This window comes from Mastomys coucha, unplaced genomic scaffold (assembly GCF_008632895.1).
Source record: "Mastomys coucha isolate ucsf_1 unplaced genomic scaffold, UCSF_Mcou_1 pScaffold5, whole genome shotgun sequence".
Lineage (NCBI taxonomy): Eukaryota > Metazoa > Chordata > Mammalia > Rodentia > Muridae > Mastomys > Mastomys coucha.
The window spans coordinates 63,248,279-63,273,395 of record NW_022196911.1 but is presented as its reverse complement, the minus strand read 5'-3'; the positions used below and the strand labels follow the sequence as shown (position 1 = coordinate 63,273,395).

Sequence of the window (25,117 nt, the reverse complement as noted above, 5' to 3'; positions counted from 1 at the left end):
TAAGTGTATGTTTAGTGGATATCACCCAAACTACCACTCTGCCAAAAGTATAAAATCAAATCGGTTTGGTATATTATTAATTCTTTTAATTGTAAATAGATAATACAATTTGTCATTTTAAAAACATGTAACTCAGTGGCATTATTAAATTCATGTGGCAGTATGACCAACTATCAACATGCTTCCAAAACCCTTTCGTCTCCAGAGACTCCAGTCTTCTCGTCTAACTCTCCATACTCCCTTGCTCCCAGCCTCTAGCCTCCACAGCATGTTCTTTCTCTATACATCTGCCTCTTAGCCTCCACAGCGTGTTCTTTCTCTATACATCTGCCTCTTCTGGCTGTTCCTGCCAAGTGTGGTCACACTGCCATTTTGTGGCTGGTTTATTTCAGTTCCTGTCTTCAGAACTGATCTCCACTACTGCACACGAGATGCATTCCACTGATGGATGAGTCGTGTCCCACTGTAGACACGTGAAATGTTCCGTTTGCAAGTTCATCTAGCAATGGACATTGAGGTTTCACGACAGCTTTTGTTTCAATAAAGAATGAATTGTTGAGTATTTAGGGGTTGGCAAGTTTTAAGGAGAAAAGCAACTATGATGCTCTCAACTTTGATAGAACTCTAGAAGCCAGACCCCCTCCCAATCTTACTGACTGAGAGAGTGATAAGTTGACTAATTTATCAGGACAACAACATGATACCCGTGACATTGACTGTTTTGTTACTACACAGTGCTTGGCCACTGTACTCTCTCCAGATATTGGCTGAGGCCATTTTGATTGTTATTCTCCACTAACAACTTAACTGGATTTAGAGTCACGTGGGACTCATACCTCTGGGTGTGTTTCTAAAGGTATTTCAGAGACTTCAGAAGGGAAGATCTGCCCTGAATGTGGATGGCATCGCCCTGTGTACTGGGGCCCTAGACTGAATAAAAGGAGGAAGTGAAAAGGGAAGAAGACCAGCATTCATCCCCCATCCCACACCCCAGCCCACTTATCCTGGCTGCAGACACAATGTGTGCAGCTGCCTCATGTTCCGGCTGCCATGTGGTTCTCGCGTGATGGACTCTGTCTCTCACTGTGAGCTAAAGAGAGAAACCCTTCCTTATGCTGCTTCTTATGAGACATTTCCTAACAGCAGGACGGAAGGAACTAATACACCATGTTTGCTCAAGTGTCTCAGAAAGTGCCTTCCTTCCCCTTTCCAAAGCAGGATGGCATATGGGTTCAGAAAAAGTTCCACAATGCTCTAAGCATGCAGTAGTCCCCTCTCTATTCAAACTCTTCATTCCCCAACAATAAAGTTAAAGATTTCTTAAAATGCTCCTGTAGGAACAGGCAAAGACATACAACTTCGCTGTAACTGCAAATTAAAGAGAAATCACTGAAGACCGAGTTCTAACTCTAATGTTTATTATTCTCGACATTTGCTTTACAGCCGATTCCTTTTTTCACTTAGCTTTGTTGTTGTTGTTGTTCTCAAAAGAAAAATAAAGAAATTCTCATTCATTTTATAAGTTTTATTATGGTAAAACAAGATGTGGAGCAAACATTTCAGTGTACCAAACAGAGTTAATTAATTCCAGTATGACTTCCTTGCAGAAGGCCAGTGCTTTTGCAAGCAGATGTGCTGGCTAAATATTTCAGGTCAATCTTAGCACATTGTTGAAAGTAACCTCCCATACCTCAGAAAAAGCCTGGCAAGCAGCTTGTGATCTACAGCAAGCAGCTCAGACACACGGGAAAAGTGCAAGTTAAAGTCTCCTGATTTGTGCTCTTTACTTACTTCCAAATCTTGCATCTAAATAGCAAAAGAAGGAGGGGGGGGAATGGCCCATAATGGTGTGTTTACCATACTATTAGCCATTAAAATAAAAGACGGGGGAAGCAATTTTGAATGCAGTTACCACAAAAGGGTTTGGGGAACTTTCACCTTGTTTCCCATAAACTAGAAAGTGTACTTCATGTTCCTTTTGATTTCTAATGGCCAAAGCATTTAAACTATTAACATTTCATTTCCAACACGTGTCTGCTTCAGAGCTGGCAGCTGGACTATTTATTTTGCTAGCTGGTGATAGAATTAAATGCAGAGACTTTGAAAATATTTACAAGCTTTCCCTTAACCTTCTGTATACTTTCCAAATTAGACTCCTTTGATTTTTATTAGCTAAAGGTTTACATACTACAATACTAACACTATTACCTTCAGGATATATTGTTTATGGGTCAGGTGTGGTTTAAAACCTTCTCTTCCCCGGGGATACCCAGGAAGCTGAGGACGGGAAGGGTGAACCAGTTCACTTCAGATCTGCAAGTTTTCTTTGTGAATCAAATAAGAGTAAGGCCGCACAAGATAAGGGTGCAGTCAGGAAACCAGGTATGCAAATAGTTCTAGTCTCCTACAAAACTGCAGGCTTCCAGTGTGGGCTCCCTTGTGCTTTATAATCACGAGCACTATCCTCCCAAGGAGCTAGCTAGCATCCTGACATGGTGGACAAGCATGAGCTCAGACTTCAGACTTCAGACCAGTCTGAGTTGAAACCAGGGCTCCTTTGGTTATTAGGTATGTAACTCTCCCCAGAGACTTTACTAGACCTACAGAATAGAAATAGATCGATTCTCACCCCGTAGCTTTATTGTGAGCATTTGCACTGAACAGGCATATTAGATTACTGGGTTGGATGAGGTCAAGGATCCTTTATCACAGCTGGGGCTGTTGCTCAGTGGTAGAGTGCTTGCCTCACTCATGTAAGGCCTCAGGTTCAATCCTAGCATCACAAACACAGATCCTCTATCACAAGTCTTTCTCGGCACCTTCAGCTTACAGTTCTTGTCACACGTTCATTTACTACTCCACCTGAGCCCGTCTGTTAGCACTATTGAAGAGAAGGAGGTAGCAGACGTGATGGCTCTGTGGGTGTACAATTATGTCCAAACTCACTAACCTGCATGCTTTATATGCATAATAACCTTTTATGTGTGGAAAAAATAGTGAGTTGTTAAAAAAAAAAAAAAAAACCCACAACAAGTTCCTGGAGGCAGGGAACACAGATGTTAAAATGAGGCACTCCAACATGGTGAATATTTAAGTTTCTGCTTAACATGTCATGGGGTAGGTAAAGGAACTACGCCTAGGATGGTGCAGAAGAGTTCATGAGGAAAGATGACAGTAGAATGGTGGTGGGGTCTCTCCAAATGTCCTTCGCAGAGTGAACAATGTCCACTAGGGAGTGGGGGCTGCTAGGGTCAAGTTAGCTGCACACTAGATGAGGCAGCTGGGGCCCACGATGGACTGCAGGCGGCTGCCAGCTGCTGGAAGTTGTTGTTTTAACTTCCACACAAGAAACCACCAGAGGTATTTAGCATGAAAAATAACACAAATCGGGTTAATTTCTTCAGAAGGTAATTCTGTCAGAAGGAAGAGACATGGAATGGCACACTGAAAGACTGGAGGCAGGAAAACCAAGTTGGCACAGCTCTGAAAAGAAGAGGTCTCAAGTCAGAGCTAAGGCAGACATGGAACCAGCTGAGGGGCTGCCACAGATTTCTAATCTACAAAACAAGTTAGGATAGTGACTGATAAAAGATAGAGAATGGGGGTGGGGGGTTGAGGCTGGACAGATAGCTCAGTGGTTTAAGAGCATTCGCTGTTCTTGCAGAGAGTCTACATTCAATTTCTAGCACCCACATGACGACTCACAACTGTCTGTAACAACTCTAGTTCTAGGGGATCCAATGTTCTTTACTGACCAGTGTGGGCACCAGGCATGTGCATGGTGGGCAGACATATATGTAAACAAAACACTCAAACACATAAAGATAAATACATCTTTTTTTAAAAAGAAAAAGATTAGAATGAGTGTGGCAGGCCACGGGGGAGGGCACTGGGCTGTATTTTACTCATATGCACCCACAGGCCTCCCTCAGGTAAAGATGCTGAGGAAAGCTAAAGATGGGGATCTGCAATTGTGGAAAGCATGGCTGGAGACACCAAGAGCCCTTACCCAAGGCTGTAGCCACAGACAGGATTGAAGATGTTAGTTATCAGGAATAGGGCAGGGCCCCAGTAAGAGCATGCAGAGTGAGGTGGACAGGGTCAGAGTACTGCAGAGAGCAGACTTGAAGAATATATCAGTCACCCTGGGAGGCAGGCAGGCTATCCTGTGAGGCAGGCTAGCTATCCTGTGAGGCAGGCCAGCTATCCTGTGAGGCAGGCTGTCCTGTGAGGCAGGCTAGCTATCCTGTGAGGCAGGCTAGCTATCCTGTGAGGCAGGCTATCCTGTGAAGCAGGCTATCCTGTGAGGCAGTCTGTGCGCGATGGTTTGCTGCCTTTGGACTATTTCTCTGCATCGTGAAAACATACCAGTTCCCTAAAAACCCATAAGAGCTGGAGAGCTGTGAAACTGGTTACGGTAGTCAGTGTGACCTGGCTTGATGCTCACCACTTAGATAACACGTAGAATGCTAAGAGGTAAGAAACAGACACACATGGAACTCTTTAAAGAGCAGCTGACATGCTTGAAGAAAATTAGGGATGCATTTAAGGGGCTTTAAATAACATCCTAAAGGCTTATCTTCATATATAGTAAGAAACAACCCAAGTCTTTTTTTTAAGAATGGAAATCATGTAACAAGGAAAGTATTTACAGCTGAGTGGTGGTGGCACACACCTTTCATCCCAGCACTCAGTAGGCAGAGGCAGTCAGACTACTGAGGTCAAGGCCAGCCTGGTCTACAGAGCAAGTGATAGGACAGCCAGGGCTACACAGAAAAACTCTGCCTTGAAAACCAAAACATATTATATGTAATATATATAATGTGTGTGTATGTGTATATATATGTGATATATATACATATATCATACATATATATATCAAAGTTGATCTTTGTGAAATAGTGAGTATGTTAATTAGCTTGATATATTATGTGCTATGCAGTCACGATGTACACATATTTCAAAACAATGTTATATGTAGTAAATACAGATTTAGTCAGTTAAAACAATGTAAAACCAAAAATGAATTTTAAAGAGAGAGGCGTGTAAAAACAGGGGTTCTATGGCGAAAGAATCCTTCAGTGGTATACTATGGGAATTGTGGTTCTGGTCCTGGGATTGGTAAAGACAAAGAAATTATAAGCCTTAGCCGGGTGGTGGTGGCACACGCCTTTAATCCTAGCACTTGGGAGGCAGAGGCAGGCGGATTTCTGAGTTCGAGGCCAGCCTGGTCTACAGAGTGAATTCCAGGATAGCCAGGGCTACACAGAGAAACCCTGTCTCAAAACCAAAAAAAAAAAGAAAGAAATTATAAGCCTTGTGGCCAAGTGAATGGCATGGATCCAAAAGTGCTCTATTAACTGCTAAAACACTTGGACTGTTTTTCATTTGACATATAGTAATAGGACATGATGCTCAGGTCAATGGGATGCCTTGATTCCCATGGATATCAAATAGAGATATACTAAACAATAACAATATTCATCACCTCAAGTGGCAAGGTCCTCATTCTTCTATTACTTTAGATATGCCATGCCTTATCATCATCATTATTAACTTGCAGGGATGAAGCTTGAACTCAGGACTTTGTGTATACTACTAGGCAAGTGGTCTAACACTGAGCTGTACTCCTGGCCCCTGTAATTGATTCTTGTTAATCTTAGATATTTCTTAAATATGCCCTCCCTGACTTCACAGATGAATAAGTGTACTAGCCTACAGACTGCAGGAAAGTTGACTCAAAGTGGCCAGGTGCACTGAGGAGAACAGACAGGGGTTACTGGGCAACTGAAATCATGATTTAAAAATGTTTTTGTTGGGCTGGTGAGATGGCTCAGCGGGTAAGAGCACTGACTGGTCTTCGGAAGGTCCTGAGTTTGGATCCTAGCAACCACATGGTGGCTCACAACCACCCGTAATGAGATCTGACGCCATCTTCTGGTGTGTCTGAAGACAGCTATAGTGTATTACACTGGAGCAAGCGGAGCCGGCAGAGGTCCTGAGTTCAGTTCCCAGCAGCCACACACATGATGGCTCATGGCCATCTATACAGCTACAGTGTACTCATACACATAAAATAAATAAATAAAATAAATCTTTAAAAAATGTTTTTGTTATATTATTCATCCATCAAAGTGTGTATATGTAGCTATGCGCACGTGAAGCTCAGAGGGCTACTTGCAGGGGTCAATTCTCTCCTTCTACCACGTAGGTCCTGGAGAGCAAGCTCAGGCATCAGCCTTAGCAGCAAGCACTTTTACCTGCTAAGCCATCTGGCCCAGCCAATGATGATGACTTTGAAAATGTCAATACACAGATAAAGAGAATTGTTGACGGAAAGGTCACCAACATGCTTAGGACAGATCCCATCTGAGCCTCTCAGACTTTCCCGGTCAGGACAACAGTTAGGTAACTGGCATGATAGAAGAATTGACTCAAGAGTTGGAAGGAGCTGAGAGGCACTTGGCTGCATCACCCAGGCAAGCTCTGGATGGAGCTGTGGATGGAGCTGTGGATGGAGCTGGGATGGAGCTGTGGATGGAGCTGTGGATGGAGCTGTGGATGGAGCTGTGGATGGAACTGTGGATGGAGGGATCCAGGCCAGTTTATTACAGAAAAAACAGCATTGTTTGAGTGAGGCCTCCCACATCTGTTCTTCCCCTAAGTCCGGGGAACCAAGTAAACTCTGGGCAAGACACTGAGTCACGTTTTTCAAGTGCTGACTCCTGGTTTGGACATGGAGCTGAGATCAGAACGCTCATGTCCTTTTCCAGCCAACTGATTTTAGAAAAGGCAGGCAATTATAGAATGCTCTTCCGTGCAATAAATATAAAAATACTTAACTTCCCAGGGGCATTAAGAAGCATAAATCATGTCTTCAAAGGCCTGTGATGAGCTGAAATAAAGAGTTCAAGGTATAAAACATTAAGACCAGCATTTAGGACTCACTGGGTTGTGAGCAGATAGCTAGGCTTAATGAGTTTTATGATTTTTAAATTTGTCAATGGTTAAATATCAGGCTGCTTAAATCCTGATGACTTACTCATCTGTCTAAATGGGTTTGGCCTCCAACATTCATCAGCTTGCTCAAAATGGCCAGTTTCTTTCCTCCTTCTATTTCTCCCCCAAAGAATGTCTTAAAGGAGCCAGCCATTAACAAGAGGATTCACTCGTCAGGACCTAAAATGACTTGCAGCTGGCAAATCCGACCTCAAATGTACTCTATCCCTGAGGCTGAGAAAGCATGCTGCGGGAGAAAGAAAGCAAAGAAGACAGAGGAGCAGGCTTGTCCATTAGCTGCTCTGTGTGTGAACAGCTCAAGGTGTGTGGGTCCACCTACTCTAGCTTTGTAAATGCATACTAGCATACTAGCGATAATAAAGACAAACTAAAAATGAAACTCACAGCTGAGGGGCTGGGGAAATGGATGGCTCAGCAGTCACAGGCCCTTGCAGAGGACTAGAATTCAGTTCCCAGCACCCATGGGGGCAGCTTAGGACTACACGTTAACTCCAGCTCCCGGGCATCTGACATCATCTTCTAATCTCTGCAGGCACTCCACATACACGTGGCATACAGGAAGGCAGGCAGGCAGGCAGGCAGGTATGCACCCATGAGAAAATGAAAATAAAACTTAAAAAAAAAACAAACAAAAACAACTCCTAGCAGAACATGTGCTCTCTAAGAGTTCACTATGGCCAGCTCCCACAGCTTGCTGTTCTTTCTTACAGAGATGAGCCGACAGAAGTGTGGCCTGAGAGACTAGTGCTGAGCTGTCAGACCAAGTCTCCTGTATGCTTTCCCAGATCACCTCTGTTTGTCAATTGGACTAGCTGAGCAGATGTGGTGGTGCACACTTGTAGCTCAGTACTTGGGTACCAGAGGCAAGATTTCAAGTTGGAGTCAGTCTGAATAAAAAGACTGCTACAGGGGTAGGAGGCAAGAAGAAAAGATACAGACACAGGTGGGAGAGGTGAGTCATCTCCGAAATGTAAGTCTCCCCTACAATACTTTCCAGTTTCACTTTTCCTGGTGGCCACCTCAGTGATTCCACAGCTATCTTAAATCATTACGAAGTTCTTCCCAACATAAAACTCAGAGCTGTTGCTCTTTATTTTACCCTGGGGAATAAAGTGAAATAAACCCATTTCTGCTTTAGAAATCTGATAACCTCTTACAACATATTGTGTGTGTGTGTGTGTGTGTGTACGTGCGTGTATCCGTGCCTGCATCCATGCTTGCATCCGTATATGTCCTGGGAGTGAAAGTGTTGGACATGTAGACTCTCTCGGCCCAGTCTTGGGTCTTCTGAACCAGAATCTGTGCTTTAGCAGGTCTGCCAGGCAAATTGGGAGCTGTGACTTTAGACCAGGGGTTGGTAAACATTTTTTGCAATGGGCCTGTCTTTGCAGGCCATGTGTTTCTGTCATGACCATCAGTGTTGTATTCTAACATGAAAGGAACTGTGGACAATATGTAACTAAGTTGTGGCTGTGGTTTTGGAAATATGTAGCTTTATGGACACTGACTTTAAATTTCCTATAATTTTCATGTCACAAAACAGTATTTTTTTTTTTTTGAGCTTTTCTAATCACTACTTTTTCCTTCTTAGCTCAGAGGTTGAACAAAAGACCAGCAACAAGCTGTAGTTTACTGGCCCAGCCCTATTCTCAAGTACGTCACAGAACATTAAGAAGTCCTACTTGGGTCTGGTCCCCAACTCCAAGAATACATAGAGTCCATAACTGCATCAAATATGACAGATGGGGCTAGCAGAGAGGCTCACTGTGTGCTTAGTCTATGCACATGCTCCAGGTTCAACTGTACAAACACTCACACATGCATGCATGCACGTGCACACACACATACAAATGACTTTTCTGTTGCACTAAGTAGGATGAAACCATTGTTTTTCAGGATTCTTTTTAAATTTATTTGTGTGTGGGATGTGTGTGTTTTCAGACATGTGTATTTTTTTCAAGCATGTATGTCTGAGGAAGGTGTTAGATCCCCTGAAACTGGATTTACCAGGATTTGTAGGCTGCCTGGCTTGCTATAAGAGTAACTGGTTCTGAACTATGGTCCTTAGGATTGAGGGGCACATTCTCTCAAGTGCTAACACAGTATTTCTTTTAGTACAGGCCGATGACTAACACAACACTGAACAAAAAGAAGATTGTGGTGTTGGGGATCAAACTCAGGGCCAGGCAAAAACTGTACCACTGAGCTACATGCCCATATCACAGTACTCATATTAACACATCAGAATATAATAAGGTACCAGGTGATAATGGTACATACCCATTATTCTATTTTTTTTTTCGAGACAGGGTTTCTGTACCCATTATTCTAACACGTAGAAGGCTGAGGCATAAGAATTTCACAGTTGAGGCCAGCATAGGTCAAATGGTCAGATCTTGTCTCAAAAACAAAACAACAATAAACAATACAATACAGTTGAATGACATACTTATGAGCAATTAGGGAGTTGGTGTCATTTTACAGAAGAGCCTTCCACCTTCAACCAAACCATCCTATCTTCTCCACAGAACAGCTCTTGATGGCTACTATCAATAGCATGCTTTTCTCCTTGTTAATTCCTGGGTTTTCATCAGGAGAGCACCAGCAATGCTCTTTCCTGATGGGGAAGGGGATGTGTGGTGTGGAACACTTAGAATTTTCTTTCTTTTTAGTCCCATAGAGTACATGGAAAATACAGAGAAGCAATACAAGGTAAGGACTACTCTATACCTGAGTTCCTGCCCACATGAGATCTTCAACCTCTGGTTAGCTGGACAGGGAGAGCTGGTGTGCATAAATCGCTGTTTCTAGAACCCTGGACAATCTCACTAGGCTTCTGGAAAGGGCAGGAAGAAAGCACAGAAGAGCAAAGGGCTACTCTACAGACTCAACAGCTTAAAACTGGGTAACCTGCCAGAACCCACTTGGGAAACCCTGAGCCAGATGCCACTGAGAAATGTTCTATTCTCAAATTTGGGGACTTGTTTCTTACGACACTTGTGCAGGCTCCAAGACTGGGAATTGTTTTTTTCTCATTGCTTCCTCTCATCATGGGTTTGCCCATCCCTCTCCAAGGTCCTGCTATAAACCTTCAGAGCCACCATGCCATCAAATTCTCCCCCTACATTTACTGCAGGTATCTCCAGTCATTGGATACCTGTGATAGATACCTATGGTGCTTCACACTGGTGTCCGGTTTACTCTGTCCGTCAGCTCCCTCCTCTACCACAGCAGCCATCATTATGTGGAATCCCCAGTAAGTTCACAGAAACTGCAAAAACAGTCTAGATCAACCTTCCCAAAGTGACCATTCCTAAAGGGACTCTTCATTCACTTTGCTAGTGCTGGCCTCCTCTCAGTCTCCAACACCCAGGACTTAATCTCTCTCACTGCTGGGTCTCAACCCTGTCATCTGCTTCCTTTACCTCAAAGCCAAACTCCACATTTCCTCTTTGAACCAAACAAGAGACATACAGCTGGGCTTGAAAAAAAAAATGTGATTCTGAGTTTGGAAGGCTAAAATGAGTGCAACAGAGAAGATTAAAGTGAGAAGGGACCCTTAGACATTTGATCAAATATCATTTCCTGAGACAGGGTTTCTCTGTATAGCCCTCCCTGGCTGTCCTGGAACTCACTCTGTAGACCAGGCTGGCCTCGAACTCACCACTCCAAATTACCTCATACTCTCTGTTGGCTGTGTAGCATTGCTGAGCCCATAAATGAATGTCCAAAATGAATGTCCTCCTCAGAGCTCTAGACTAGCCCTCAACTCCATTTTTTCTAAATTTATTACCATGGCTTGATTCATACCTATATTTCCAGGCACAGTTCTTGCTTGAACTTTAGCCTCCAAAGGAGCATATTATCTTTGAAATAACTAAGATGACCTCAAGCATCCTTGAACTTAATGTCCTCTTCATTTTATCTCATGTATTCTTCTTTCCTGGTCCCCTGGACCGTGAATGGCATTGTCATCTATTGAACCAATCAGAATTCAACTCACCATTTTGTCCTAACTGCACCTCCTATCAGATCTGACAGCTCTCTTATTATCTTGCTTCAAATACTCTAGTTTAGGCCAGCACCATCTTGTAACTGAAGTACTTCAAGCCATCTCTGGATTGGTCTCCCTGCATTTTCTCTCAACCTTACAAAAATCCATTATTCTACAGTCATGCTTTCTTTAGTGCAAAAACAAACATTTTCTCTAAGAAAGGTTTCAATATATATCTGAGGCTAACTTGGAGTTGCTATATGTAGTTTAGATTAATATAGAATGAGCAATCCTCCTGCTTCAACCTTCCAAGTGCCAGGATTATATGTGAGCCAGCCAACACATCTGGCTTCACTTATGTCAATTTACACCTTGTTTATCTTTATGTAAACTTAAGTTGTCATCTTGGAGCAAAAAGGGTGAATGGTGGTGGTGACTGGTGTCAGTGGTGGACCTTAGCAGCTCAGATTCCTAAGGATGTAAGATACATCTCAAGACTTAAGATGCTTTAATGAGGGATGTCAAAGAAATGTGAGCATCAGTGATTCAACATCACTGGACATTAATGCTTAAGGGAGTTCATTTACACTCAAGAGTCAGTGGGATTTGGAAATCTGGTTAAAGACTGAGATACTTAATTTCAAAAACAAAGGAGTTGACTGGAAGCCAGCAAGATGGTTTAGCTTACCACAGAGCCTGAAGATCTGAGTTTAATCCCTAGACCTACACCACGGAAGAGTATCACTGACTTCCACAAGCTGTCCTCTGGCCTCCACACTTGCCATGGTACACATCTGCCCACCCCCTCACATACATACAAATAAACAAAGCAAGCCAGCAAATAAAGAAGTAAATGCAACTTTTCTATAAAAGAGCTTTAAAGAAGTAAGTTTAAACAGACGAAAAGGTATCCTACATGAGTGGATAATGCTATTCCCAGAAGAAATGGGTTATTAACTAAAAATCTTAGTAAGAGGCATGAGATACCTCCCTGTTGGAGGTACTGGTTAGGCAGGCCCCAGAGGGCTCCAAAACAACACAGGCCTGTTATTATATTGCTACTTGTGATAGTTAGCTTGAACTGACTCACCCAAGTTCATCTGGGAAAGAAATTTCACAGGATTATCTACATTGGGCTGGCCTGTGGGCATATCGATGGAGGATTCTCTTAATTAAGTTAATTGATGTTGGAAGATCCAGCCCACTGTAGGTGGTGCTATTCCTTAGGCAAATTGTTTAAGAGTGAAGAAATAGTGCTAAGCACAAGTAAACAAATAGGCATTCATAAACGTATTCTCTCTCCGTTCTTGGCTATAATGTGACTCCTATCTTAAGTTCCTCTCTTGACTTCCCCACAATGATGGAATATAACCTGAAATTGTAAAGCAAACCTCTAAGTAGTTTTTTTTTTTTTTTTTTGGTCATGGTATTTTATCACAGCAATAGAAACGAAACTAGAACACTATTGTTCCTAATTGCCTACCATAAGTAGATGTAACACTGCTTATTCAGGACACAGAGAAATCTATCTCCTGGGAAACTTCCTCTCTTCTGGCTAGCTTTCACAGTGCCAGAAAGCGATATACTGTCCACTGCAGAAGAAGAGACATCAATAGTTTACCCAGTGCTTGACCATGAAAACTACAATCTTGGCCTGCCAGGCAAGTGTGCCCATTGGTGTAATAGTGGCATGACGGTTGTAGGGGGGTAACCAACCATTCTCTGAGGCCTGTTCCATAGGAGGGAATTCATGCCCAGTACTAAAGACCTGGTCAAAAGTTTAGAGCTGGGGAAGCCGTGGGCCCATGGGGAAACTTACTAGTGTTTCATTGTTGTTTTGCCAAATGGCTATCTTCCGAGATCAGACGGTATGGCCATAGATACCAAAGGGTTATCTTGCCAAACTGCTTCTAAATATGTATTTACACTCATAGATTTGTGCTTCTCTTGATCTTAGTCAAAGAAGCTTCCTTTTTGAGATGGGCAGTGGTCAATGCAGACACTCATGACTGGTCAAAATGCTGAGAAGAGGTGACTGTGACTACTTAGTCCTAAGTAGGACATCTACATTCTCTCCCCCAAGGCTCAAGAAACACCACAGAAGAGGGGACAGGAAGGATGTAAGAGGTGTAGAGTAAGGCAAGTACTGTGAAATGTAGTCTTCTAGACATAGCATGGCTGCTCTGCTCACGAACTCACGTTAGCTATAGTTATATACATAAGACCTACATAAGAGCAAAGCAATCAAAATTCCAACATGGATGAGGAGAAGCTCATAAGCCCTCACCTCAAGCAGAGGAATTAGGAGCAGCTGATGGCTTCAGGAGGAGGGAAAGTACTTTTTGTTTTTCTTTGTGGTGTGGCCACTGGTAGGTATTCCAGTTCCAACAGATAGCCCACACCCAGTTACACAAAAGTCCCACTAACTGGCTTCAAAGAGGTTTTTTGGTTTTTTTTAAGAAAATGTGAATATAGAGAGGGATGTGTTGGAGGTGTCTTGGGGCTTGGAAAGGGGAGATAGAAGGGGTGGGTATATTGTACATATGCATAGAATCTTTCTTCTTTTTACTTGCTGTTTGTTTGTGAGATAGGCTCTTATATGTAGCCCTGGTTGTCCTGGAACTCACTGCATAGACCAGGCTGGCCTCAAACTCAGAGATCTGCCTGCCTCTGCCTCCCAAGTGCTGGGATTAAAGGCATTAAAGGCATATGCCACCATGCCTGGTGTGAACATTTTTGAAGAATAAATTTAAAATATTATTTTAAAAAAGAGCTGTTCAGGACTAGAAAGAATAACTTGGGTACCTGAAACGATCCGAGCAGGTGTGGCTGTTAATGTCAAGGAAGATGAGAAGCCTTCTCTTCTGCAGCATGCCCTTGCACACCACCCTCAGACAGAGGCTTGAGGACTAGAAAGTTGTATACCACACTGAAGAGGGCAACATCAGAAGTCCTGAGTTGAGACTATCCATGTTTGGGCCTAACTTGTTACCTTGGTTACTGAGGCAGATTAGAGCTTTGAGTTCTTTTCTCTGTACCAGAATGGAACCAAACATCAAATTACTTGTCCATTGGAAATCATCTCCTACTTTGTGTAAGTAGAGAGCATTGAAAAGGATCACACACAGTTCCCATTCCCAGGGATCTTCAAGTCTGGTTATATAGTATAGTCCCCTCTGGGTTCACAAAGTTTGATTTTTGGAAGGGCCCATTAAGTTCATCTATGAAATTTCCATGGCTCAAGGGGGCCCAGCTGAGTAGCAATGTCCAAATAACTTCCTCCTTTCAGACTCATTTGTGCCCTCTCTACTGGTTCCTCCATGGATCTAGAGAGCCATACTCTCTAAAGAGAAATGAGGAACTTATCTACCATAAAAGACAAAAATGTCAATGTTCTTTTATACTGTTCTACTAAATGACAACCAACTAATCTGTTTATCCAGTGGGCTATCTGGTCAGAGACAAGAACCAACAGCTGTGGTTACTAACTCTCCACCCAACACACACTTTTCTTTTGGAACTTCAAAGTTTGCCACTTTGCTATCGTCTTCTCCTGTTGCCCTTCGTTCATCCCTACCCTGAAGGTACCTGCCATTGTACCACAGCTTACTGTACATAGGAAGTCCTCTCTATTCATCTACTTTCTGTCTGCCCACCTCTGTTACCTCCCACAATCTTCTCTTACTCCTTCACTTCTACTGACCATGCTTGCTGAGTTGTCCAAGCCCCACTCTGCCACAATGAACCACAAAAAAACCTTTCAGCCTTGGCAGCTGGCGAGAGCGCCAGTCTGTGCTCCCTGTGGCACTGACTTGGTAGAGACATGAGTCACTTAGCAGCACAGGCCCTTCACTCTGTGGCCCATAAGGATCATGATAAGCCTTAGGCAAAGCTGGCCGTATTTTCACAGCACTGCCTTCAACTTGAACATAGAGAAGTCAACTAGCATCCTGAATTCTGAACTCCAGAATCCAGAATCTTTTTATATTTATGTGAGAACTTCCCAGCAACGATGCATCTAGCATCATGAGCACATCATCTTTATTGGGGAAGAACAGATGTTTACTCTGTAGGTATGTGTGTGTATTCATACTATCTATACCCACCCTCCATGGTTTTTTGATAACTTCCTGATTTCTCAAAAAAAAAAAAATTTTTTTTTTTTTTTTGTAGGATACTAGCTGTGAATCTCTCTGTAGGATACTGGCTGTGAATCTCTGTGTGGATGGTTCAATAGCTGGTTGTGTAAAGAGAGACAGGTCTTTTGTCTTTACCCCAAAAAGAACTGAAACAGACTCTTTCTTTCAAAAGTTGGCAGAGATATGTGGCAGAGGGGCCCAGCTCGTTTGTAGAGGCAAACATGCTGCTGTCCAGCACAGATTGATCACCGGCTGGGAAGCAAGTCATTCCACTGTCGGTTCACAGGAACACTGGCTCTTCGCTGCTCTGCTGACCACCAGTGACAGATTGATGTGGGGTTCCTTAGCAGAGAAGCTGGCTGCAGTCGAGGGCTTGGGGAGCTAAGCAGGTTGCGAGTGTACTATGCATGCTCTCTCTGCCTAGAAAAACAAAGTGTTCCACCTTTCTGACCTGCACTTGGAGAACCCTTCGGGACTGAGTTTATTCTGTAGCTTAGAAGGCAGCTTACAGCTTTCCAGAACAACATAAAAAATGAATGTGTATTGGCAATTCCCAAAGAAAGCCAAAATCCACAAAGAGAAAGGAACTTCTCTTCCCCCTTCTCCCACTGAGAGTGAGAAAGGGAAGGCATGATATTTCACGGCAGTGCTGCAGAGTTTGTTTTGTAAAAACAAAGGAAGAGGCGCAGCTTGTCACACCACTTGTTTAGCTAGATGGTCCTGGGTCTCACAAAAAGAAGGCCATATGCTGGGTTTGCTTCAGAGTGTGGAGCAGGGTAATGACCTACAAGGCCAAGAGCACAGAAGTGCTATGCAAGGAGTTGAGGCATAATAGCTTGTTGAAGGAAACTGATACACAAGGTGTGAATTTGAAAAGCTTGTAATGTTTGGCTTTGCATAAATTTGAGACATTAAAATTTTCAAAAGGCTGTACTTTATCCTTTTTTTTTTTAGCAGAACCCTGGCCTAGTTTTTAAAGAATGATGACAGTTTAAGTATGCTGCTATTTCTCTCCATCCCTTCTCCAGCACTTCTTTCCCATTGTGTTCCAATAGAGGATGTTTGAACCACAGCCATTTAGCATAAGAAAAAAGAATAGCCTGCACGGGGTCAGGGACAATCTTACCCTCCCTCCATTCTTGGTGTCACCAAGCCCAAAAGAGAGTTGGCCACATAACAGATTCTCACTAAATATTTGCTGACTGACCATTCATTAGAAGCCAACTTAGCAACACCATGACTTTCTGTTCGAGTCTAGCGGAAGGTTTAGTGAGATGATCTCACGAGCACTTTCCCCACACATTTCTGCCACTGCCACCTGGACAACATTTGAAACCATGAATGCAAAGGAGAGCTAAACAGCAAGGAGAGATTTGGCCCGTGGGATCCATTTTCTTAAGGTGCTGTAAGCGGGGGAAGCTAACTACTGTCTTCCTTGTCATGGGAGCGCTGTGGGTTACTGCCCACCAAGCAAGAGAGGGAGAGATATGGAGTAGTTAATGATGAAGGAAGCAACAGGCTTTTGGCAGCAGTACAAAGCCAGGGAATTTCACAGTTTCCAGAGAGCAGCATGCGCTTTGTGGTGGAAAGGTCCTAAGCAGGAGCCAGAGCCACATGGAGAAGAATGACTGAGCAGCATGCTTCACCCACTGCGGGTGAGATCAGACACAGGAGGTTCCGTGTAGCGGCTGAGCTGGTGTGCTTTGCAACAATGTACGCCGGGAGAAGGCCTGTTACACCAAGTGAACTACACTACGTGTTAGCATTTTAATAGGTAATTAATCTTGATTTGATAGGGTTTAAGATTTCTATGTCTTGGCACATATGCTCAAGCTATTATGTTATAAATCTCAGGCATTTCAACGAATGTCATTCTGGTCCCCACTGCATACAGCACGACCAATGAAATATTCAAGGTCAAGAACTCGGATTCTTTACCCAGTATATTCAGGAAAACCAATTTATTGTCCTGTCTTGGAAAAGAGAAGTGATTTCTTTGGGACCTATATCATATTGACAGTCAATCTAGAAAACTTCTAATTACACGCCAGCAAAGGAGGTTTGGAAAGTGCATTAATCTGCCTCTGAATATTAAACACATACTCTACAGCTAGTGGCATGACAAAATTCGGGTCTCAGCATTTACATTACTTTATAAGAATTGAGTGTGCGTGTGTGCACGTTGCTATGCTTGACTGCCGCAGAAGAGTTCTGGACATCAAAGCAAAAGTGTAAGTCTGTACTAGGGTGCAGAATATGGAAGGGAAGGCTTGAGGTAAGTCGTTTTGTTTGTTTTTAGATAGCTTTCTACCTATGAAGCCCTGGCTATCCTCGAGTTCACTATCTAGACCAGGTTAGCCTTGGATTCACTGAGACCCACCTGCCCCTGCTTTCCGATTACCAGGATTAAAGACACACACCAGCATGCCCAGTCTGAGGTTTAGTGTGTTCATAAAGCCTAGTCCTCATGTGGCAAACTAATTTCCTTATCTACAGTGACACAAACAGAAACACAATGAAAGCAAGATTCCATATTAAATGGTTGACTAAAACATGGTTCTATGAATCTACCCTCCCATCCCCCTAAGAACAATGGCATGGTGTCCACTAATGCAGTGCTCATGGAGATTTTACACACAATGACTACCACAAACAATAAGAACTGACTCAATCATCTTCCAGAATGATCTTAGTACAAAACTATAGCTACTGAGAAAGAGGCTGTGCACTTTGGAAAGGCAAGGACACTTTACACTATAAAATGTATTAATTTTTTTTAAGGAGATGCTAAGAATGAGACCTTGGCAATGCTTCAGTCTGTAATGTACCTGCAGCATAAACACAAGCACTTGAGTTCAAGCCTTGGAATTCATGTTATGGTGGCTCACACTTGGAATCAAAGTACTGGAGAAAGAGAGACAGGTAGATAGATCTCTGATAACCAGTGACCAGTGAGCCTACCCTAATTAATGAGCCTCAGGTTCCAGTGAGAGATTCTGTTTTTAAAAATGGGGTAAACAGTTCCCAAGGAACAAATTCCCAAGACAGAACTCTATACAACTATCCAAGGTAGGACTCTGCCCCACACAGCCACTACACACATACATCCTGTCTTCATATACACGCAAACAGCCTCTGCTACTTTGGAAGAGTCATTATAGGAGAAATGCATGCTTATCAACATGCTTATCAACAAGCCTATCCAATGTGCACACATTTGTTCACCCAAACAAACACCCTAATACAAATGGGCATGTATGAACTTCTGTGTAAATTGCCCAGACTTCCATCCTTTTAATGGTGGATGGGGAACCAAACTGCGGCTGTCACACTGTAGGAATGTTCCTCACTAATAAAAAGCAACAGATGGTCAAATGCACGCAGCAACATGGGTGGGTCTAGAACACACATGCCTAAGGAAAGCACCAGGTCCGACAAGTGACAGGTTTCATAACTCTGTTTATGTTCCACTTTAGGAAAGGCACAACTATGCAGACAGGAAACAATCAGTAATGCCTAGACCCTGGGAATGGCAAGCAGAGTGGCTACTAAGGGAACTTTCTGGGGAAAGTTTCTGTTCTGTTTTGATTTACATATATTTATCTGAGCATGGAACGTTCCATAAAAAGGATGAAATTAGCTATAAATTCTAAATCAGTATATCTAGCATCAAAATGATAAGTTTAACACTTTAATGATCTGCATGCCTTTAGATTCTCTGGTGATTTTATTATTACTATTGCTCACAGGCATATTTGCATCTAGCAGCACATAAACCGGCAATTTGCTTCTGTTTCTGTAAATCTGGTTGGTCTGATCATTCCTGTAAAGGCCAGCATGATGTCTGGGGATGACAGAGCCTCCTGATTAATTTCAAATCAGTATCTTCTTCCCATTTGCACAGCAGATGTTCTCAGAAGTAGTATCACAGGACTCTGTAGACGTATCTGCTCTAAGTCACCGGGAAAGTCCAGCTAACATCCTGAAACAAGACCTTATGACCTTCCTCCACGAAAGCTGGGGCCTTCTACCCACCGCACATCATCTATCCAACACACAGCATGCTCTTTGCCCTTCACTCAGAGCCAGGAACCCAGGATGAGCAGCATTGCCTCCTGCTGTCTGCAAACGTAATCCAGCAAAGCTTCAGGTCCATGTCAGATTTTAAAACTCCTCTCCAGTGTTTATACTAGTCCTGCCCGCCCGTCCCTCCCGCACTTTTCTTCTTAATTAACTTCTTCCAGCCTGACTCAAAGTAATCAGAGGTTGGTTGCAATATCTCACTGAAGAGAAAAACAAGGCCACTCACACAGTGTGCTTTCATCTCATGCTTCATTACTAAGTGTGCAATCTACAGAGAAAAATCAACCCTGCTTGAGAACTTATGCATGCCCTCTCCATGGTTAATACAACTGTAATCTACTCCTCTGGGTACAGTAATTTCTTATTTTTCTAAATAAGTCCTTCTGGCAATAAAGATGGCCCCCAGCAGAATTTATAGTGGCTCATCATTTATAAGACTGAAAATATTATGTGCTTTGCACCCGGTAAACATCACTAGAACTGGGAAGGAGTGGAAGCCTTAAACTGTGGGACAGATGGTATGAGGTTAAGTCACTGAGGTATGCCCTTGTAGACCTGAGAGTTCTGCCCACCCCCCCCCTTTTTTCCCTCTCATTTGCCATTAGATTAGCAGCATCTTCTGCTTCCAGAAGCTATCAACTGTCTGTAGATGCTCAGTTCGAAGTGGGAGCTCATGAGCCACACACATCCCATGCTGCAATGCTGACTGGCTTGATCTCCTGCAGGTCTCATGCAGGCAACTGCAACTGCTATTAAGTTCAGGAGTGCAGAGGCCTTACTGTTTCCGGCCAGTCCTCTTAGACCTCTGCTCCTTACAACCCGACCACTCGCCCACGAGGTTCCCAAGCCTATGGGGAGGGGTGTGATACAGATGTCCCACTTGTGGCTAAGCACTCCACAGATGCATTTTTCTCTGCAAACTGACTAGTTATGAATATCTTCACTAACCACCATGCACAATAAAAACTTTTCTGATATTGCCTGATAGCTTTATGCTCTTCCCTTAATTCAATTAAATATTTTTGCCTTAGCCTGTATAGTTCACATGTCATGTGCTCATTGCAGTCTGTTAGTCTTAATACTGAGTGCATGAGTTGCCTCTGTCTGTCTCTCCCTCTCTCATGGACTCTCTCTCTCTCTCTCTCTCTCTCTCTCTCTGTATGTATGTACTGTACAATAATATGTTATAAGAAAGTTTGATTACATTATACATACCAAGCTGGTATATGACTCAATGCCAGTAACTACACTTGGCTCTGAGCTATTCCTTTGCATTTTATTCTGATCTAGCCATTTACCCCAGGTGCTCCAAGCAAGCTCTGTGCTGGAGCCTTTGTCCTGCCCATTAACACCTTAAATGACTAGTTTTATTCTCAGTCTTATATAAGACTGTCCTCAGAAAGGCTTCATCCAGCAGCTGATAGAAATAGAAGCAAAAGTAGGACAGTGGTGGCGCACGCCTTTAACCCCTACACTTAGGAGCATAGGGAGAGGGATTTCTGAGTTCGTGGCCAGCCTGGTCTTCAGAGTGAGTTCCAGGACAGCCAGAGCTATTCAGAGAAACCCTGTCTTGAAAAACCAAAAAAAGAAAGAAAGAAAGAAAGAAAGAAAGAAAGAGAGAAAGAGAGAGAGAGAGAGAGAGAGAGAGAGAGAGAGAGAGAAGGAGGGAGGGAGGGAAGGAAGGGAGGGAGGGAAGGAAGGAAGAAAGAAAGAAAGAAAGAAAGAGAGAAAGAAAGAGAGAAAGAAAGGAAGAAAGAATGAAAGAACGAAAGAACGAAAGAACGAAATGGATGCGAAGACCCACAGGCAAACATTAAGCAGAACTTTGGGAGTCTTGTGGAAGAGTGGGGGCTAGAATTGAGGGAGCCGGAAAAGTCAAGGATACCACAAGAAGACCTACAGAGTCAACTAATCTGTGCCCTTGGGGACTCACAGAGACTGAACCACCAATCAAAGAGCAAGCAAAGGACTGGACCTGGGCCCACTACACATTTGTACTAGATATGCAGAGTGGTCTTCATGTGGGTTCCCTAACAATTGGGGCAAGGGCTACCTCTAACTCTGTTGCCTGCCTTTGGATCCCCTTCCTCTTGCCTTATCTGGCCCCAGTGGGAGAGGATACGCCCTTAGTCCCAGGGTAGGGTGGTACCCAGGGGGCCTTCTCCTCTGAGGAGAATGAGAGGGGGTAATGGGATGAGGGGTTTGTGAGGGTACTGGGAGGAGAAGAGGGAGGGGCCTGCTATCAGGATATAAAGAAAATAAATAAAAACATAAATAAATACATAAATGAAAAAAATTAAACAAATAAACAAGAACATAGAAACACCAGCAATGCAATTAGAGTGCTTTGCAGATGTAGCTGACAGTATTCTACGTCATCCTCAGTATGGGCCAACCCTACAGTCCTCCATCTCTCAAAATTACTTAAAAACCTTTCTAGCTCACTACTGGAAAAGAAAACCTGCAACATCTGAACTTCTAAGAATTTATCCTGTGAGAGACCAGATCAAATACTGAGCAGTGGATGAGCTCATCACCCAGCTTGGATATGGGGGCACAGTTCAGAGTTCCCAGCAAACCCTGCCCACTCTAACATCAGAACTGCGTAGCACAGAGGATTGAAATCTTGGTGGGCATGCTCATGAGCAAGGCCATTATTTTAACAGAACCCACACTAGATAGGCAATGGCTGAACCTGGCACTAAGGGGAATTCTACTTTTCCGAGGTCATGAACTAACTTTAGAAAAACAGACAGAAAGGGAGAAGAGAGAGACAAGACTGGACAAATGCACCGGGTGGGGGTGGGAGAGCAAATTGAGGGATCATAGAGGGCGATTGTGAGCCTAACCAAGGTCTTTGGAACAGAAACTACAAAATTAATTTGAACCCCAGAAGTGGTGGAAGGAAGCATTGGAAACCAACTGAAATAGCATTTGACCTTTGGCCCTTCTTGTCTTGAGCTGGGCTGGGCCTCCAGCTGAGTTCACAGAGGCCACTGAACAGCTGTCCGATGATAACCACTGCTGGGGTTGTCAGCAACATTTGTTTAAAGCCAGGACTCGTCTGTTCCCACTCTTCGGAGATGGAAAAACAGCCCATGTTTCCCTTCATTTCTACCTCTGCCTGAGTGATCCAAAATTAGGAAATCATCTGGATTTGTAAAAATAATCACTTCTTGGCATGTTCACAGGGCCCGCTGAAATGCTATTTCAGAGAGGAGAATTTGGAAGCCTGAAGGTCACAATAGGAAATGAATCTGGCAATTTGAAAGTGCACCTGCTGGTCTTCCAACCATCTCGGCATTCAAGTAATTTATCCATCGTTCCAAGCATCCTTTGTGTTTTATTTGAAAAGAGTTATCACACATACTCTGAATCAGAAAGCAGCCGTGCTTTTTTTAGATGAGGATTCTGGGATTCTCTTCTCACTAACCTCTCTTTAACTACCCAACGAATACTCACTTAAGGTCTGGCCAATACACAGTGCTCTGCTGAGCACGGAAGGATCACGTGCATGACAATTTGGGCTATAAGCAGAAAAACCGGACTCAAAGTAAATTAAACACCATGTCAATTGTCTCAGCTGGCAGCAGCACAGGGTGTCCCTGGGGATGGCTGATTGGGAGGCTGAGGAAGGCATGGGAGGTGGGAAGTCTGACGCCAGGTCTCGAGTGGTCGGCATCCACATGTCTATTGCTTCCTAGAGGCTCTAGGGAAGAAGCCACTTCCTTCCCTTTACCCGTTACCCTAAAGACCCACTTCTAAAGACCGCTGTGATGGCAGTGGGTCCGCTAGACAACTGCCATCTTTCCTGCCAGCCTTCTACTTCTAAGAACTGCCCTATGGCAGTGGGCCATGAGACAAGCAAGCCAATCTTCCCAGCTCAGGCCCCCATGCCTTCAATTGCATGTACAAAGCTCTTCATTTCCTTGTGTTTTTCAGATGGGGTCTTCTACGCAGCCATAGCCTTCAACTTACCCTCCTCTGCCTCAGCCTTCTCAACTACGGGATCCCGGCACACTTCTCGGCCCCTGGAAGCAAAGGCTCTTGGGCCATGTAGACAGCCGTCCACGGGTTTCAGAGGGGGAGATATGGACATCTGGGTTGTACCATTTTGCCCACCACCATCAATGTGCTCCCCCAGCATCCATCAGTGATATTTTTACCTTCAGGGGAGTTTCTTTGCTGGTTCCTGACATAATTAGCTTCTAGCCCTCAGGCAGACACACCTTCCAGAAGACACGAGACAAGCCAATTCTTTCTTATACATCTTTCTTTACAAAGAAGAAACTGCTGCCAGAAGCCCAAGAGTAGATCACTTTCTGTGCAGTTGTCTGCAATCAGTCAGCCTCCCAACACCACATTTTTTTTTCTTTTACAAAAAAAATATTTTTGAATTAATAATTTGGTCTAGTTGTCAAAGAGTTGACTTCCCTGAGGATCACAGAGCAGCATGGACCATGAAGGGAAGGTGCTACTCTTTACAGGCCCAGTTCTGTGCTAGATGGATTATGTGTCATCTCACACTCTCAGCAACCCAAGAGGGAGGTATTAATCAAACTTCACATGTAAACCAATGCTCGGTTAGAAGCTTCCTATGTAGTCAGCTTACAGTTTCCATATCTATGACTACAGTCAGCCCACAGTATGAATTCAACCAATTTTTGATTGAAAATTAACAGAAAAAAAACCCACATCATAATGAAGGTGTTAGGGCTTTTTGTCACTGTCGTTATTGTATAAATAATCCAACATAACAACCACTTTTATGTTTACACTATAGTAGATAATCTAGAGATCACCGAAAATGTACAGAAAGATAGGCACAAGTCCTATGCAAATGCTTCACCATTTATACAAGGACTTGAACATTTCCAGACTTTGGTATCTGTGGGGGTCCTGGAAGCAATCCCTCATGCTACCAAAGGACGACTGCATTACCATATATGGAGATGGAGGCACATCCTATTGGGGACCAACGAGAACTGAACTCTATTGTCTATCAAAACGGTACTCTTCCACCGTGTGGCAATGCTTTCAGAGGGAATCAACACCTTGGAAGTCCACCCCACAGATCCAAGAAAGCACATCAGAGATGTAAGATCGAGTTTGTCAGCATGTTCTCATCCTTGAAGCCTGTCTGAAGGCCAGCATCCCCACAGCATCTAAGCACACCTTTGAAGCTGCGGAAATGAACAGCAGAAGCCTGAGTCTTCCAGGCTTGTCAGTCAGGGGGCAGTGAAGAGGCAGAATTCCCACCAATTGCTTTTATAAAAGAAAAATTTAGTACAGAAAGCTGTTAACTAGCTATAGAGGGAAGAAAAAAAAAAAAGAACCTCCCACATATCCCAGGTGTAGTACAGGTCTGAAAAATGAAAGAAAGGTTTGGGGTGAAAATAAAGAGCTAGCAAGAGGGCTTCTGAGGAGGGTGAGGGGCTTCTGAGGAGGGTGAGGGCTTCTGAGGAGGGTGAGGTCTTCTGCCACTGTGAAAAGAGGCAGCACTGTAGTGTGATACAGACAGGAAGCCCAGGTCGCAAAGGGAAGTACACAGCACTCCTCTCTTTAAAGCACATGTTCTCAACCTTCCTACTGTTGTGACCTTCTAATAACAGTTCCCCAAGTTGTGGTGACCCCAGCCATAAAAGCATTCTTGTTAATACTTCATAACTGTAATTTTGCTGCTGTTATGAATAGTTAATGTAAATAGCTGTGTTTTCCATGGTCGTAGGCAACCCCTGTGAAAGGGTCATTTGACACCCGCCCTCCACCCCCCTCCCACCCCCCTACCCCACCCCCGGTCTCAACGCACCAGGTTGAAAACCACCGCTCTAGCGTTGTTCCTGCAAGCCTGGCTTAACAAAACAGACAAGGTAGACTCCTG

General features: G+C 43.6%; 1 protein-coding gene and 1 long non-coding RNA gene across 3 annotated transcripts in view; one reads left to right on the top strand and one right to left on the bottom strand.

The window, feature by feature from the left end:
* The window catches only part of Stx8 (syntaxin 8), a 239,198-nt gene that overhangs the window by 137,879 nt on the left and 76,202 nt on the right, over positions 1-25,117 (bottom strand). The gene's annotated exons all lie outside the window — the stretch shown is intronic.
* On the top strand, positions 15,014-23,380 carry LOC116077984. Its single transcript, XR_004113392.1, has 2 exons — positions 15,014-15,087; positions 23,179-23,380. It is a non-coding gene; the product is annotated as an uncharacterized LOC116077984 (long non-coding RNA).